Source organism: Mus caroli, unplaced genomic scaffold, assembly GCF_978045245.1.
Source record: "Mus caroli unplaced genomic scaffold, Mus_caroli_1 scaffold_6, whole genome shotgun sequence".
Taxonomy (NCBI): Eukaryota; Metazoa; Chordata; class Mammalia; order Rodentia; family Muridae; genus Mus; species Mus caroli.
This window is the reverse complement of record NW_028227261.1, coordinates 78,247,710-78,264,482: the sequence shown is the minus strand read 5'-3', so window position 1 is coordinate 78,264,482 and position 16,773 is coordinate 78,247,710. Positions and strand designations below refer to the sequence as shown.

The following is a 16,773-nucleotide window of genomic DNA, read 5'->3' as shown; positions in this document are numbered from 1 at the left end:
TTTAATTATCTTTCAAGAATTCTTCTCCTTCCCAGTACCCTTAGCTGAGTTCTTTACCCCTTTCCCCCTACCCAACATACCCACCCACCCCTACCTCACCATCACCACACAATCCAACACCTCACCCCCACCAGCATCTCTTTTCCCTGGAGAATCAAGTTTCCACAGGAATAAGCAATCCTCTACCACTGAGGCCACACAAGGCAGGCCTCTGCTACACATATGTCCATGTCCTCAAACCAGCCCATGTATGCCCCTTGGAGAACACTTCCAGTATATAGACATTGCCCTCAGTTGAGGCAGGGGCCACCCATCCATCTTCAAAATTCTTAACCCAGAATTGATCCTGTCTAAATGAAATGCAGGGAGAAAATGGAACAGAGTTTGAAAGAAAGGCCACTCAGTGACTGGACCATGTGCATACACCAAATCCTGACACTATTACTGAGGCTATATTGTGCACTCAGACTGGAGCCTGGCATGGTTGTCCTTGGAGAGGCTCTACCAGCAACTGGAGGCAAATGCAGATAGTTATAGCCAACCATTGGATTGAGGTCACGGACCAATATTGAAGAATAGGGGAAGGACTGATGGAGCTGAAAGGGATTGTAACTCCATAGGAGGAACAACAGTGTCAACTAACACAGACACCCAGAACTCCCAGAACCCATTCATTCTTAACCTGGCATTGCCATTCAACTATATTCATTTTAGATGGTATAAAGTCACAACAGTCTCTAAAAGGTGACTAAAAATAATTCCAATGGGTAAAGAATACTTAACATCTTAAATCTTAAGAAACTAGTCACATGTGCATTCACAGAATTCCACATTGTTTATAGAAGAGAATCAAGATGAATGCATCCAAAATTTTTTGAGTCAAATTAAATTACAATGATCAGACAATAATTGCATTTCCTCAAATGCTATGTTTGCATAAAAGTCCAGACAAGCATCAATCATTACTAACGATAATACATAATCCACATTTCTTCCTAACTAGGAGACAATATCCAATTTTTCTCTTAAAGTAGAATCACTTTTAAAAACATAAGAATACTGTCTCAGCAACTCACTTCTAGCACTATAACCCCGAAGAGTTGTAGTGTACTCTGAGAACTTAATGAAACTAGAAAGATACTGTGCCCGGGCACCACGTTTATTTGATATTTACTTAAGTCCGGGAAAAACAAAAAGAATCAAAACTTCTTTCTCTACCTTGTCCTATAGTTCACTTAAAGCTGTCCTAGCAGGTTGAAGTTTAAGTGAGTATTCTCTTGGTATTTCCTTTGGAGAAAAGTACTGGGCCTTAATAGCTCTTGAGAGCATTACTCAAATTTCAGTCTTCATCCCTCCCACTACTGTTCTCAAGTGCCTGCTTGTCCTGCTCATCTCACTCAGGTGTTTCTCTACACACCATTCTTTACATCTTCATCTCAGTGCAGCTTCTATAGTGTAGTGGTTATCATATTTGCATCTCATTTCTGCCTGTGGATACCCACCCTATTGATATTGGGACATGAAACTATCATCTATGATGCTCACACGGAAAAGCAGTCAAATTAAATACACACACACACACACACACACACACACACACACACACACACACAATTTCATCATCCTCGAAGTTTATTATTTGTGTTTGGCCAAATTTCTGAGGAATGAGAGTTGGATTCACCCTTCTCTTAGGAAACAATTGCTACATTTCAACTTTCCTGGGTGGGTTTGATTGCAGTGACTTGTAAAGCTGTGTTAGCATTCCAGTATGAAAGGCCTGATGCCAGGAACTGGCTACACAGGGCTCCTTACCACTCTTGTAGTGATCATGTACCTCTTACTGAACAATAGGCTTATGAGAACTCCTGAATGCTATAGTTTTCAAACTAATAGATAATTCTAAATAATTTGTTCACTGAAAGTCTAGACACCTGTAAATTATAACTTAGAGTACACATATTCTATAGCAAATAATATATTTCCAGAATCATTATAGATCCATCTTCCCTGAATCCTTGAACAGTTTCATTGTCATAGGGAGACAATATCAATGATAAACAGTTTGCTAGACTCTGTGGGACTTTTTTAGTTTATGTGGATTAAGAATTTTTGTACACAAGCAATAGTTTTATCTGACAATGAGACTTCTGATTTTTTCATGCATATATTTTGCAAGATGAGACAGGACAACATATACTATTTATAATTATAATGCTATCTAACCATGTATCATTAACATAATTATCAAAAATATGCATTTGTGGCCAGAGAATGTGAATCATACACACCTTCATCCAAGGCACTTTCTGCTGTGGTCTCAGGACAGGAACCTAAGAAAAGAAAGAAAAGAACTAATAAGAGATTGTTTAATACCAAGCCGCAAAACTAAAACATGATTTAAGTCTCTATCGATGATCACAGCATGTCTTAGCTACCTATTAACTTAAAAAGATATACCAATTTTTTTTTACCTTTTAAGTTAAAGTTCAGTAACACCAAAAAAGATAAGCCATGACTATGTTAAACCATGTCTCAGTCAATTTGGACCTCTAAGAAAATCTATTCTTTTGTGTCTTAAGCCTTCCTTTTTGCCTCAGAAATAACTGTAGAATGAGATTCTGATTCAAAATTCTGTTAATTTTATGCCAATAATCATGATTCACACTTTTCAAAAATGCTACATATGTTATCTGTTTGAAACAGGTCAAACAGATTGAAACATAATAAAAGCCTGACAACATATGCCCATTAAATGTAGCAGTGCAGACCAATTAAAGCTAACTGTCATTATTGTGATAATAATGCATTAAAGTTTCTCAATGAATCTTGAATGAATGCATTGATAATAGACTTAAATGTGTTTAAATGAACTTGGACACTTTAGAAATCAAAAGATGAAACAGAACCAAATATCTCCATTTCAATTTTATTGTTCTATTAGATTTCTATTTTCTAAATATTTCAAAAACATACTCCATAAAGGCACACATCTAAATCTGATGACTTGCTTGACACATGTATGTACTGACTGAAATTATTAGAACTTCAGTGATATGTATAAAGAAGAAAAAAAGTTATGATTCCTGCATGTTTTCATGAGTTAACAATATACTAACCTGATGTTAAAAAAAAAAAAAAGAACCCAACAACTTCACCCTTCAGAAGGCAATATTCTTTGTTTTCTATACCAGTATGTACAAGTGAAAATTTTACTTTGAATGATAAACAACAAACATACCAACAAATAAAAGCAATTTTATTTTGCATTGCACAGTTTAAAAACAACCAACACTTTGTTCTTAAAGTGTTGAGCATAACCAGGTCAGTTGAACTTAAATTGTAACTAATTTTAGTTGAAGTATAGAAATTATGTAGATGTGTCTAACACTGAGAAGACACCAGGACAGTGAACATTCTAAATTGAGGGCAATGTAGTAAAGATAAAGATACAAAGGCAAGTACACGTGTGTCCAGAAACATGAGAACACATATGTGCACACACACATACATGTGCATATATCATGCATGTACACATAAATGTTAGTAGGAGTTCTTACAATGGCAGTGATAAGAGGCTTAAGAGTTACTTTATACATACAAGTATAAAGAGAAAAAATAGTGTAGATTCAAAATCTTTATTTTGTAGTTAAGATATAACGGAAAGTACATGTGTGTCCAGAAACATGAGAACACAGATGTGCACACACACATACATGTGCATATATCATGCATGTACACATAAATGTTTGTAGGAGTTCTTACGATGGCAGTGATAAGTGGTTTAAGAGTTACTTTATACATACAAGTATAAAGAGAAAAAATAGTGTAGATTCAAATTCTTTATTTTGTAGTTAAAATTAGAATTGGATGCTTCCTGGATTTGAATTTTTGTCCCTTGCATTATTAAGCACTTTTAATTTTATACAACTTATTTATCATTCTCTGAGACTGAGCTCTCAGGGTGCATTGTTTGTAAATGTTAAATTAATTGTCAAAAATAAATTGCTTCAGAATAATTAATTTTGTTCCATTTTTGTCACTGAATTTCCTTTAGACAGGAAAAAATCTGGGCCAAAATATTTTCAAGATGGTCAGGTGGCCCCATGCCTCAAATGGGGACCATGTCTATCTACTGTAGGTTGTCTCTTCAGATTCCACCTTCCCAAGCAGGATGAGGTGAGAGTTCGAGCACCCTCTTAGAAACAAATGGGAGGTCAGATGAGGTGAAGAACTTGTGGAGGGGGGACGAGAAAGGGAAGCAACATTTGTAATTTAAATAAATAAAATAATAAAAATAATGCAATAAATAAATAAACAAGCAAATAAATAAATAAAATATCATTTCTTTTTTCAGGGACTTGAAGTTCTTGTCATACAGATTTTTCCCTTGCTTGATAAGAGTTGCACCAAGACATTTTATAGTATTTGTGGCTATTGTGAAGGGTGTTGTTGCCCTAATTTCTTTCTCAGGCTGTTTGACATTTGTATAAAGGAAGGTAATTAATTTGTTTAAGTTAATTTTATACCCAGACACTTTGCAAAAGTTGTCTAACAGTTGTAGGAATTCTCCTGTTAGTTTTTTTGGGGTCGCATATGTATACTATCATATCATCCACAAATAGTGTTACTTTGACTTCTTCTTTTTCAATTTCTATCCCTTTAATCTCATTTTGTTGTCTTACTGCTCTGGCTACAACTATTAGTATTATATTGAATAGATATACAGAGAGTGGACAGCCTTAGCTTGCCACTGATTTTAGTGGGATTGCTTCAAGTATTTTTCCATTTAATTTGATATTGTCTGTTAGTTTTCTACATACTGATTTTATTATGTTTAGGGAGGCACCTTGAGTTCCTGATTGCTCCAATACTTGTAACATGAAAGGGTGTGCATTTTGTCAATTTTTTTTGACATACAAGGATGATGATGTGATTTTTTTGAGTTTGTTTATATAGTGGATTATGTTAATGGATTTTCATATATTGAACCAATCTTGCAACCCTGGGATGAAACAAACTTTATTGTGGTGAATGATTGTTTTAATGTTTTTGATTTTGTTTTTTTGTTTTTTTTTTGGGGGGGGGTGGTTTTGTTTTTTGTTTGTTTGTTTGTTTGTTTGGAGACAGGGTTTCTCTGTATACCCCTGGCTGTCCTGGAACTGACTTTGTTGACCAGGCTGGCCTCGAACTCAGAAATCTGCCTGCCTCTGCCTCCCAAGTGCTGGGATTAAAGGCGTATGCCACCACTGCCCGGCTTTTTGTTTTTTTGTTTTTTATTATTTGGTTTGCTAGAATTTTATATGGAAAAACAAAACCCCCGAATAATGAAAACAGTTGTTCACAATAAAAGAACTGGAGAATTATCATCCCTGACCTCAAGCGATACTATTGAGCAACAGTGGTAAAAAAATTAAATACAAGGTGCTGGTACAGAGATAGGTCAATCAATGGAATAGAGGTGAAGACCCAAAAACCAACCCACATACTTATGGACACTTGATCTTTGACAAAGAAGCCACAAATCTATAATGGTAAAAGAAAGCATCTTCAACGGTCTAACTACAGGTCTATATGTAGAAAAATTGAAATTGATCCATATTTATTACTTTGCACAAATATCAAGTTCAAGTTGATCAAGGACCTCAACATAAAACCAGATACACTAAATCTAATAGAAGAAACTGGCAAAGAGCCTCAAACTTATTGGCACAGGGGGAAATTTCATAATCAGAACTTCAATGGCTCAGGCTCTAATGTCATCAACTGAGAAAGAACTGAAGGAGCTGAAGGGGTTTGCAATCCTATAGGAAGAAAAACAATATCAACCAACCAGACCCTCCAGAGTTCTCAGAGACTAAACCACCAATCAAGGAGTACATATGGAGAGACCCATGGCTCCAGCCATATATGTAGCAGAGAATGGCCTTGGGCATCAGTGAGAGGAGAGAACCTTTGTCTCCTGAAGGCTCAATGCCCCAGTGTAGGGTAATGTGAGAGTGAGGTGGCTGGAGTGGATGGATGGTTGGGGGAACACCCTCATAGAAGCAGGGGGAGTGGGGATAGGATAGGGGGACTTGGAGGTAGGTGGAAGAAACTGGGAAAGGGAATAACATTTGAAGTCTTAATAAAAAAAATCCAATAAAAAAAGAAAGAAAAATGGGACCTCATGAAACTGAAAAGCTTCTGTAAGGTAAAAGCACAGTCAATAGGGCAAATTGGCAACCTACAGAATGGGAAAAACTCTTCACTAACCTCACAGCCATTAAAAGGCTAATATTCAAAATATATACACAGAAAAAAAAACTCAAGAAGCTAACCTCCAAAAAATAAATAACCCAATTTAAAAAGGGAGTAAAGAGCTAATAGAGTAGTGGCCTTATTTGTAATAGCCAGAATCTGAAAATAACCCAGATGTCCCTCATACAAGGAATGGATGCAGAAAATGTGGTTCATTTACAAAATGAAATGCTAGTCAGCTATCAAGAACTAGGACATCATGAGTTTTCCAGGCAAATGGATAGACCTAGAAAATATCATCGTGAGTGATGTAACTCAGAACCAAAAGGACATAAATGAAATGTGCTCAATAAAAAGTGGATATTATTCACAAAGTACAGAATACCTAGGAAGCAACCCACAGAATTTAAAAAGTTTAACAAGCAGAAACTCCAAGTGAGGATGCTTCAATCCCTCTAAGTAGGGGGAATAAAATAATAAGGGGAGGCAGAGGGAGGAAGAAATTTGGGTGACAGAAGGGAAAAGGGGGAACAAGATCAGGTATGGGGGTTTGGAAATAGGAATGAAGTCCTGAGGGCCAGCAGAAAGAAAGGAAACAGGCAACCTTGGGACGTAGGAGGCAGGACTTCCCTTTAGAATGTACCAGAGACCCAGGAGGAGAGAGACTCTCAGGAGTCAAAGGGAGGGACCTTAAATGAAATGTCCTACAGTGGGGAGAGGGAACTCGAAGTGTCTACCTCCATCATAGAGAAAGGGCCTCAAGAGGAGATTCCTGTCTAAATGAGCTGCAGGGACCAAAATCAAGAAGAGACTGAAGGAAAACTGGTTCAGTGACTGGCTAAACTGGGGATCCATCTCATGGGGAGACACTAATGCCTGACACTATTACCAATGCTATGATGTGCTTACAGACAGAAGCATGGCATGGCCGTCCTCTGAGAGGCCCAACTAGCAGATACTTACATTCAACCATAGGTCTGAAATGAGGGACCCCCTATGGTTAAAATGAAGAACAAAAGGAGCAGATGAGGAGGGAGACCTGATAGGAAGACCAGCAGTCTTAACTAACCTGGACCCCTGAGAGCTTCCAGACACTGAGCTACCAACAAGGCAGCATATAAAAGCTCTTCTTAGGACTCTGATATATACATACATAGCAGATGACTACCTGGTCTGGCCTCCGTGGGAGATGTGCCTAATCCTTGACAAGACTTGAGGCCTCAGGGAGGGGACAGGCCTGGTGGTGGAGAAGCATCCTCTTAGAGACAGAGAGGAGGGAGAATGGGATGAAGAACTGTAGGAGGGGAGGCCAGGAATAAAAGTCTTCAAAATAAATGGGCAAAATAATGACCAAGAAAAGAGGGGGATGACTGAATAGATGTATCACAACCTCAATAAGAATAGCTCTATATGTCAACCCTGGAATGCAGACAGATGGAAACTAACTGTTGGCATTCTAGGGGTGTCTCAGTAGTTCTATTCAGGGACTCTCTTCTATGGCTAATTTTCCTTCTCTACCCACCCTGAACATTTACCAACTTCTGGGGACCACTTTGCTTTGCACTTAGCTGGGGGTAATGTATCATTGCTGTATAGTAGAGCAGCAGGGATCTATAAAAATTTCTACAATAAATTCTATGAACAGAAAAGAGGTATTCATTTCAAAGTATCATGTGTGGTGGTTAAGAGGCCCTGGATCCTAAATATATGTGGTGGCAGCTTCCTTCCCAGCCAGGTTTTGATAAACTCTCCAAAAACTGTTAGAGACCTCCAGGTTCTTATACTGTGTCTTCCCTGGGCGAGTATCTGGACAGAGGATGTTTCAGCTATTGATCTACTTCAGTGTGAATTATATAACTCCTCCTTGCCTGTCATCTTGCCAGGTCCCCTCTGCATGTCCCAAACCCTATAGGTAATTGTGCTCTGTGATCTTTTCCAGATGTTGTCCAATATCAGGAAATATTTTCAATACTATATGATCTTAAAATTTTCTTTGATATATATTTTATTTAAAATATATTTTATAATATAATTTATATAATATATAGATATATATCTAATATTTATTTTGTTTGCTTTCAGATATACTGCATATCTGAAATGAGACCCTGGGAAAAGTGACTGAGGTGACTGTTTTACAGATCAAAACAGACCTGGCCCCTTGTTCTCCCAGCATCCCTCAGTCCCTACCTGGCATACCCTGTTCCCAACTGTGAACTTTCCAGCCAATGGGCCAACCTGTCCTTACCCAAGAGGCTCTGCACTATATAATCCAGAAATTTTGGAGTCACCTTGCCTTCTCTTTTGTCTTCTCCTTCTATTCTCTCTCTGCATGAGGACCGTTTCTCTTCCCCCTTGCCCTGTGGTGACTTCTCTGGCCTAGGTCCTTGAGACCAGTTAATTTGTCTGAGTGCAGCTTCCCAATAATCCTGCCTATACATTTTTAATCTGAATTGAATAGGCTTATTTGCAGGCAGTGAAATAATTGAAAGACTGCCATTGCATTTAAAGTAATAAGAATCATGCTATTTTCTTTGTCAGAATTTTTTTTTCATCTGTGCATGTGTTTGTGTTTATATTGAGGGTGTATATATGTCACAGCATGTCTATGGAGGTCAGAAGTCAATCTGGGCTGTAAGTCCTTACCTTTTATCTTAAGCGAATCTTTTATTTATTATTATTTATTTATATTTATTATTTATTTAATAATATTTATTAATATTATAATCTATTTATTTATTTATTTATTTATTTATTTATTTATTTATTTATTTATTAATACCAGGCTGCCTGACTTGCAAATATCTAAGGATTCTCTTGTATCAGCCACATATCATCACTGAAGCCCTGGGATTACAGACACATGCTTCTGTGTGTGGTTTTAAACAGGTTCTGTAAATCTCAATTCACATCCTCAAGCTTGTCTGTGAAACATTTGATCCACTGAATCACTTCTCCAGTACATAATTAGGACATTTATAACATAAACCAATGGATAACAATAAAAAAAAATTAAGGAAAGTAAAATAAGCTGCAAATTGCAGCTCAAAACTGATCCCACATTTGAAAAGTGGAGGCAGAAAAAGAGCAAGTTCCAAGATCAGCCTAGGCTACAAAGAAGGACCCACTTTCAAAGAATAGCTTTCTCATTTTAGTTTGTTCCCGAATAAGAAATTAATTACTCTTAGTAAGACTAATATATACTTCTACTTGTCTTCATATAAAGGCATGATACATAGAAGAGTTAAACTAAGCTAGTCGTTACACACTAGAACTGTGACTATTTCATGGAAACACAAGTAAAATTTTTGCTCTATTCTTATGTTTATTTGAAAATGTCCCATTATTATCATAAAGCTTAGCAAATGAAATATTACTGCTTTCATATTAATTTATGAATATTTCTCACAAAAAAGCTGTAACCAAAAAATTAAAATTAAAAAAAAAATAAACTAAAACAGCAACCCCTCCACAATGGAGACAACTAATTGTTTTCAAGCATATTCTCGGCAGAGTGCAGACATGGGAGAAGGCACAGGTAAGTTCCTGACAACATTTAATTAATCACAGATAAACTTCTACAGCTAAAACAATAGATAAGAGGAAGCAGGAGGGAAACGGAATTTGGGATATTTTAAGACAGATCTTTAAAAAGACCATTAAGGTAAAAATGGCAGTTAGAGTGGAACAAATTCAGATGTGACCAGTACCCTTAAAGAGGTTAGACGTCAGAAACACAGGAGTGACAGGAAAAGTTTTTGTTGCTATTGCTACTGTGGTTAGAAAGGAATAAAGGCAGTAAAGTTGGAAATGGTCAAGTATGAAGAGCAAGCCCATAGGTCCCATAAACCTCTCCTATGTCTTAACTACAATGAGGCAGTCTAATAAAAAAAATTGAGTTACCAAGTTTCATCACAGTAGACTCACAAGTTCACTGAAAATACAATTTTATCACAATGATCAATGGGCCTGATTCCTAGCAAACAGGCTTGAGATTTAGTCAAGACTGTTGTTCTTATAGCTTTACTAATATATTCCATATAATCATGTTACACTGATGTTTAATGTTGCTATTGAAGTGTCAGGATTTTGAATCACCTAACAAGCATCCAGAAAGCCTGTGAGGGATTATGTAGCCTCTGGGCATGCTGTGAGGGATTAAGTTAATGGAGCTAGGTGGGATCATTCCTTGGCTTTGGTCTTAGATTGCATGGGAAAAAGGAAGTGAGCTGAAAACTAGAGTTCATGACTTTCTGCTCCTGGACATTTGATGCAATGTGAAAGGTACCTTCAACCCTGCTGCTGAGACCTCTGTGCCACCCAGACTGAACTATTTCACCCTTAAGTTGCTCTTGCCATTACGACATTATGTCACTATATTTTATCAGAATGCTTTAAAATGCTTCAAGACAACAACATATCTATACAATCTCCAATGTTGTACACAAATGTAGTATGGGATTCTTTATTGTCTGATTTATATGTTTCATTTATGCATTTAATTTATTGCACTTCTTGAATCACTTTTAGAGTATAGTTAAGTTATTTAGCAGCTTTCTTTTCAAAGAAAATGTCTATTATCACATTTATTTTAAAAATTGAAGACGAAAATGAATACCTACATTTCCCAACTGTAGTGGAACTATGTTACACAGGCACTTTTATTAGCATAAACCACTGGGCTCCTTCTGGGAACTTTTTTCTAGGTCATACTATATTTCCCTGTTAAAATAAGGGAAGATCATAAGGGCAGACAGGAAGGAGAGTGCTGTAACACATTACTTAAAACCCAACTCTTTCAAACAAGGAAATTTCACCTTCTCTTAGAGCAACTTGCACTCGATTTAATTTCCCTGTTGAATCATGGCCCATTTTCAAGATTGAGCAAACATCTTTACTGGCAGATCACCACTTTGAGGAAATATGCTTGCCCTGCAAAGAAGATGCCATACACACTGGATGATGTGAATTTAAGAGAGCAAATGGATGTGTTTTATAGGGCTTCTTTGTAAATCCTTGCCATAAAACCAGATGTGCATGTGACTATAAAAACTTCTTAAGCCCCAGATGATCAACTGCAACGCATTTGTAATTGGTGATGAAAAGTGCACACTTAAAGTATCAAACCAGGTATCTGTTCATTGCATTTTAAAGAGAAACCAAATATTTTAAAAGATTGGTATCATGAGCCAAGACATGTTCTCCTTAGACATTTGTCCTACATCTCTGTATCTCCGAATGTAAGTACTGTCAGAGGTGGGGGCTGTAAGAAGGAAATTAAGTTTAAATGATGTCATAGGCCTGGGACCCAATCTAAGGTGGCTGTGTCCTTGAAGGAAACGGTTAGGACACAAACAAAAGGATTGTACAGAAGATGGCCATCAAAAAAGATCACTAACCCTCCTTAGGTGTGAGTTTATTTTTGTTGTAATGTGGATTGAAGTAGGAATCAAATATACTCCCACTTTTCCAGTCCTCCAGCTGACAGTTTTAATTTGAATCAAATAAAAATTGATACCTGTGGCGCACAACTTTTATCCCAGCACTTGGGAGGCAGAGGCAGGCAGATTTCTGAGTTTGAGGCCAGCCTGGTCTACAGAGTGAGTTCCAGGACAAGCCAGGACTACACAGAGAAATCCTGTCTCGAAGAAAAAAAAAAAAGGATGCCTGTTGATTGAGCCATATGGAGTACTGAACTTTGTTGTAACTATGTCACAATGCCAGTATGGCTAGTGATTTCCATCCTTAGACCACACATGTCCACAAACATACAACAAGTAAATTTTATCTTTTCTGTTTCCCCTCATCTTTCTCTTTCATATGTTTCTCCATAAACCCTGTGCTTTCTTTCTTTTTTCTTTTTTTTTTAATTAGGTATTTTCTTCATTTACATTTCCAGTGCTATCCCAAAAGTCTCCCATACCCTCCCCCCACTCCCCTACCCACCCACTCCCACTTCTTGGCCCTGGCGTTCCCCTGTACTGAGGCATATAAAGTTTGCACAACCAATGGGCCTCTCTTTGCACTGATGGCCGACTAGGCCATCTTCTGATACATATGCAGCTAGAGACACAAGCTCTGGGGGGTACTGGGTAGTTCATATTGTTGTTCCACCTATAAGGTTGCAGATCCCTTTAGCCCCTTGTGTACTTTCTCTAGCTTCTCCGTTGGGGGCCCTGTGTTCCATCCAATAGATGACTGTGAGCATCCACTTCTGTGTTTGCTAGGCCCTGGCATAGTCTCACAAGGGATTCATGGGACTTCCCTTCAGTGGACATGTTCTTCCCTTTCTACTTTCCACAAGTCTCCTTAAAGAAGACCTAAAAAGTCTATCACAAAGACCTTAATTATAAAGGCTCTTCATGGTTTGTTCTTTGTCTACAACGGTAAATACCTTTTAAAAAGTGTAGCCCTGGTTGTCCTGGAACTCACTCTGTAGACCAGGATGACCTCGAACTCACAAATCTGCCTGCCTCTGCCTCCCAAATGCTGGGATTAAAGGCATACCCCACCACTGCCCAGATATATCATTTTCCTCTTCTCTGTCCTCCATCGGTAGTTTCTCTTATATTTGGCCTTGCTCTTCTTTAATTTCATTGCCTCTTTGTCTTGAATTATTGGTGTGCATATGTACATCTATGTGTTTGTGCATGTGTTTGTGCTCTTACATTTATAAATACAACCTGCTCACTCCTAAATATATAACTACAATCAACTGAGTCCTATTGTGATGTGTGTGTTTGTGTGTGTGTGTGTGTGTTTTCAGAGGTAACAACTGGTACTGAATAACTAATTTATCTACTCTTCCAGGTAGGCACTATTTCTCCATCTCTCAACATTCCTCACTTTCCTATAGTTTGTTGTCTATGGTTTGAACTTTTTCCCATTCACATTAGCATTGTCTATTGGTTTTGTTCCTGCTTAGATCATTTTTACATGGCTATATTGTTGAGACATGATGGATATAGTTTCTGACTTTTATAGCACTCATAATCTTATAGATAACTTCCTGTGCCTCTGATTCTCAATCTCTTCCAGCCTCCTATTCAGCACATCCTTTTAATACACTGAGTCTACTTATTAAGAAAAATGCTAGAGGAAATTGCCATCTTGACTTGCAGTGTAGATTGGAACACATTTGCTAGCATGTTCCAATATTTGAAAAAAATATTTTCACCTTTTTATCCAGCTGTTTACCTTCTACATGTTTCTCAAAAGGAATAGTCACAAACATTTCTATATTTAGCTAATATACTTAGTACTTCACTAGCTAGCGCCTCCATACATATGCAAGCTAAAAGCCTCAGACTGGGATGAACTCATACAACAAAGAAAATATTTTTTTTTTGTATGTGTGTATGAGGAAGGAAAAACATTGTCCCTCCTAATAATTTAGTTCCATGTGGATATTTAGTGATTTTACAGTTGTGAGTGAAGAGATAAAAGGACTCCAATATATGAAACTAAAATCCAAAAATCAAGTAACTTCTTTATTTTGTCAGCGTATTTTCCTATACATCACTATACTTGCCTTAATCTTGTCATGTATATTTGTGGTGTGTGTGTGAGTGTGTGTGTGTGTGAGAGAGAGAGAGAGGTAGGGAAGGAGGGGGAGGGGGAGAGGAACAGGGAGAGGGAATTTCTTCTTCAATCTCTATCCACTTTATTTACATAAGCAGGGTCTCTACCTGAACTCAGAGCTCATTGAGTTCACTAGTCTAGTTAGTCAGCTTGCCCTGGAGATTGCACCAGCTGACTTTCAGCAGGTACTAGAGTTCTAAACATAAGCCTTCATGTTTACATGACAAGGATTTTATGTAATGAACAATGTCCCAGTCTCTAAAATTCTCCTTCACAGGTAAGAGAGTAAAACATTCCATTTTCTACACATTCTGTTTCTACATACAAATGTTTTTTGTTTGTGTCTTTACATTTTTATTTTATTATTTTTCTTTTTAAAAAAGAGTTCAAGAGACATGGAGAAAGGTTTGTTACAGGTTTCCTTCCTTCCTTCCTTCCTTTCTTCCTTCCTTCCTTCCTTCCTTCCTTCCTTCCTTCCTTCTTTCTTTCTTTCTTTCTTCTCTCTCTCTCTCTCTGTCTCTCTCTGTCTCTCCCTCCCTCCTTACCTTCTTCTCTCTTTCTCTTTCTTTCTTTCTTCCTTTCTTTTCTTTTCTTTCTTTCTTTCTTTCTTTCTTTCTTTCTTTCTTTCTTTCTTTCTTTCTTTCTTTCTTTCTTTCTTTCCTCTCTCTCCCCTTCCCTCCTTCCCTTCCTCTCTCTCTCTCTCTTTCTTTCTTTCTTTCTTTCTTTCTTTCTTTCTTTCTTTCTTTCTTTCTTTTAAATACAACATGGTAACTTCTACATTCCTCAAGTGGTCTATCTCTCTGTATTATGGCCACAATGATGGACACTGGTCCAAAGGGAAGTCTTTAATTCCATCACAGAGATATAAATTATCTAATAATGCAAGATATAAAAGTATGTTTTATGCTTTGCTAGATTGCTTGTTTTATGCTTTATAAACTTTTAAAAGATTAGAACACACTAAACCTTAAATACCATGACATCCAAGTAAGACATTAGAGCGTTTATAGTTTTAGAAATAAAATAGAGTACACTACAAATACTCACAAATGCCAGCTTATGTTTCTAGGGTTAGACTGACACCAGGATACTTAGAACATTCTGCCAACCACCTAGTTCTTTTCACAAATTGGCAATGACAATGAAAGACATTTTGGTATACCCTGCAAAGTGTGTCTTCATAGAAGAAATATGAAAAGAAATTTTGTGATTATCCCTCACGAATGTTAGTATTTATTGTGTATCTAATAATTTATATATTTGTACACTGAATTTACTCTATATGGGACTACATATTATTCTGGAAGGTAGTAGTTACTTTGAAATAAATATAAGTGTGGAGGACCAACCAAACTTAATTGATAATTTCTACCAGAATGCTAAAAGGTCTGCTTTGTACAGAACTTAATGTCTAAAATGACTTATTATAACAATGTCATGGACATAAGTATTGGGAGTGCCAGGCCACAGTATACCCTAAAGATAGCAGTATTGTATTTAGGTGTTACTATGGTCAATAAAATACTTGAAATTTATTTTCCCTCCCTAAAAAGATTTACATTTTAAAATTAACTTTCCTGAACTAAGAATCTACAGGGGTCGTGAACATGGTGATATATCTATCTCAAGAGATGGGACTCTTTTACATATCACTTTAATCACAGTAATAGTGGAAGAGTGACATGCAAAGGTGTTTGGAATCCTATTATGATGATGATAAGTTTCGGTGTTCCAGGGTTCACTGACCACTCTCTGTGTTCTTAGGAAAACTATGTGTCCTCACAGGTATAAAAATATATCCTCCAAATCCCATAGTGAATATTGTTAAATTTCAAAGCTAACAAGAGGCATACACACAAAAACTATACTTGCTTCATTTTCTTTAACTACTTGGATTTAATATTTAGATAGGATGCTGTGGAGCTGAAGAGATGGTTCATCAATTATAGAGGTCCAGAGTTCTGCTACCAACAATTAAATATGTTGGTTAACAATCTATAAATCCATTTGTAAGGGATCTGGCATTTTTTTTCTGTTTTTCTCTAGGTGCCATGTAACAAGGCACACACACATGCAGAGGGGATATTCATATACATATACAATTTTATAAAGATACTATATTCTTTAGATTAAAGGAGGTACACATTTATGTATAAGTATTTATCCAAGGGTGAGGAAATTCCAGCTATGTAGTGTACCATAGCCTCTATGAACTCTTCCTGTCTTGGTTTGTGAATGCACTGAGAAACCTAAAGTGTAAAGACAAACTAATCAATATATTCTCTTACTTGTCTCATAAATGTTAGATTTTCAAAAGTCTCAAACCTCTGACAAGAGAAAAGAGGAGTCGAATTGGTGCAGTGCCATTAGCACTGCCACTGTGATACCCTGCGTAGGAGGCAGGATGGAGGACGCAGGCTCTTTGTTATTTCTGAATGCTGAACTTGGGTTCCAGCTCAGAAATCTGAATGTTCCATAATCATCAATCAATACTAGGCATTAATGAATCTGTCACCTCACAAGATTATCAACTAATTACATCAATAATCAGATCCCATTTTACTTTGTCTTTTTAATTTTAACCAGAGACTTACCCATGAAGGTCACTTGCTTTATGGTGCTGCGAACACAGGCTCATCATTAATGTGCTAGTTAAAATATTTCTCTGAAGCTGAAGGGATGAATCCTGGTGAATTTTAAGGGTTTTTTTTTTTGTTTTTTTGGTTTTTTTTTTGTTTTGTTTTGTTTTGTTTTGTTTTTTTTAAGAAAGGAGATCAGGCCTCAAATTCTTGCTTTGTCAAAAATTTTATGACTTAGGAAAATTCACTTTCTTTCATTGGCTTTCATTTGCTTCCTTACAGAATGGCAAAATTAGAGATAAAACCTAAGGATTCACTAATTCTTAATTCCATTCTCATTCTCCATCTAAGTTTTCAGCTAGAGAGATGTATGATA

At 36.9% G+C, this 16,773-nt stretch overlaps 1 protein-coding gene across 23 annotated transcripts in view; it reads right to left on the bottom strand.

Moving 5' to 3' along the window:
- The window catches only part of Ptprd (protein tyrosine phosphatase receptor type D), a 2,287,128-nt gene that overhangs the window by 1,472,592 nt on the left and 797,763 nt on the right, over positions 1-16,773 (bottom strand). For all 23 annotated transcript variants that reach the window (XM_085839214.1, XM_085839210.1, XM_085839224.1 and 20 more), the window contains exon 5: positions 2,289-2,330. The gene's annotated coding sequence lies outside the window, so the exon portion shown is untranslated. The remainder of the gene's footprint in view (positions 1-2,288; positions 2,331-16,773) is intronic.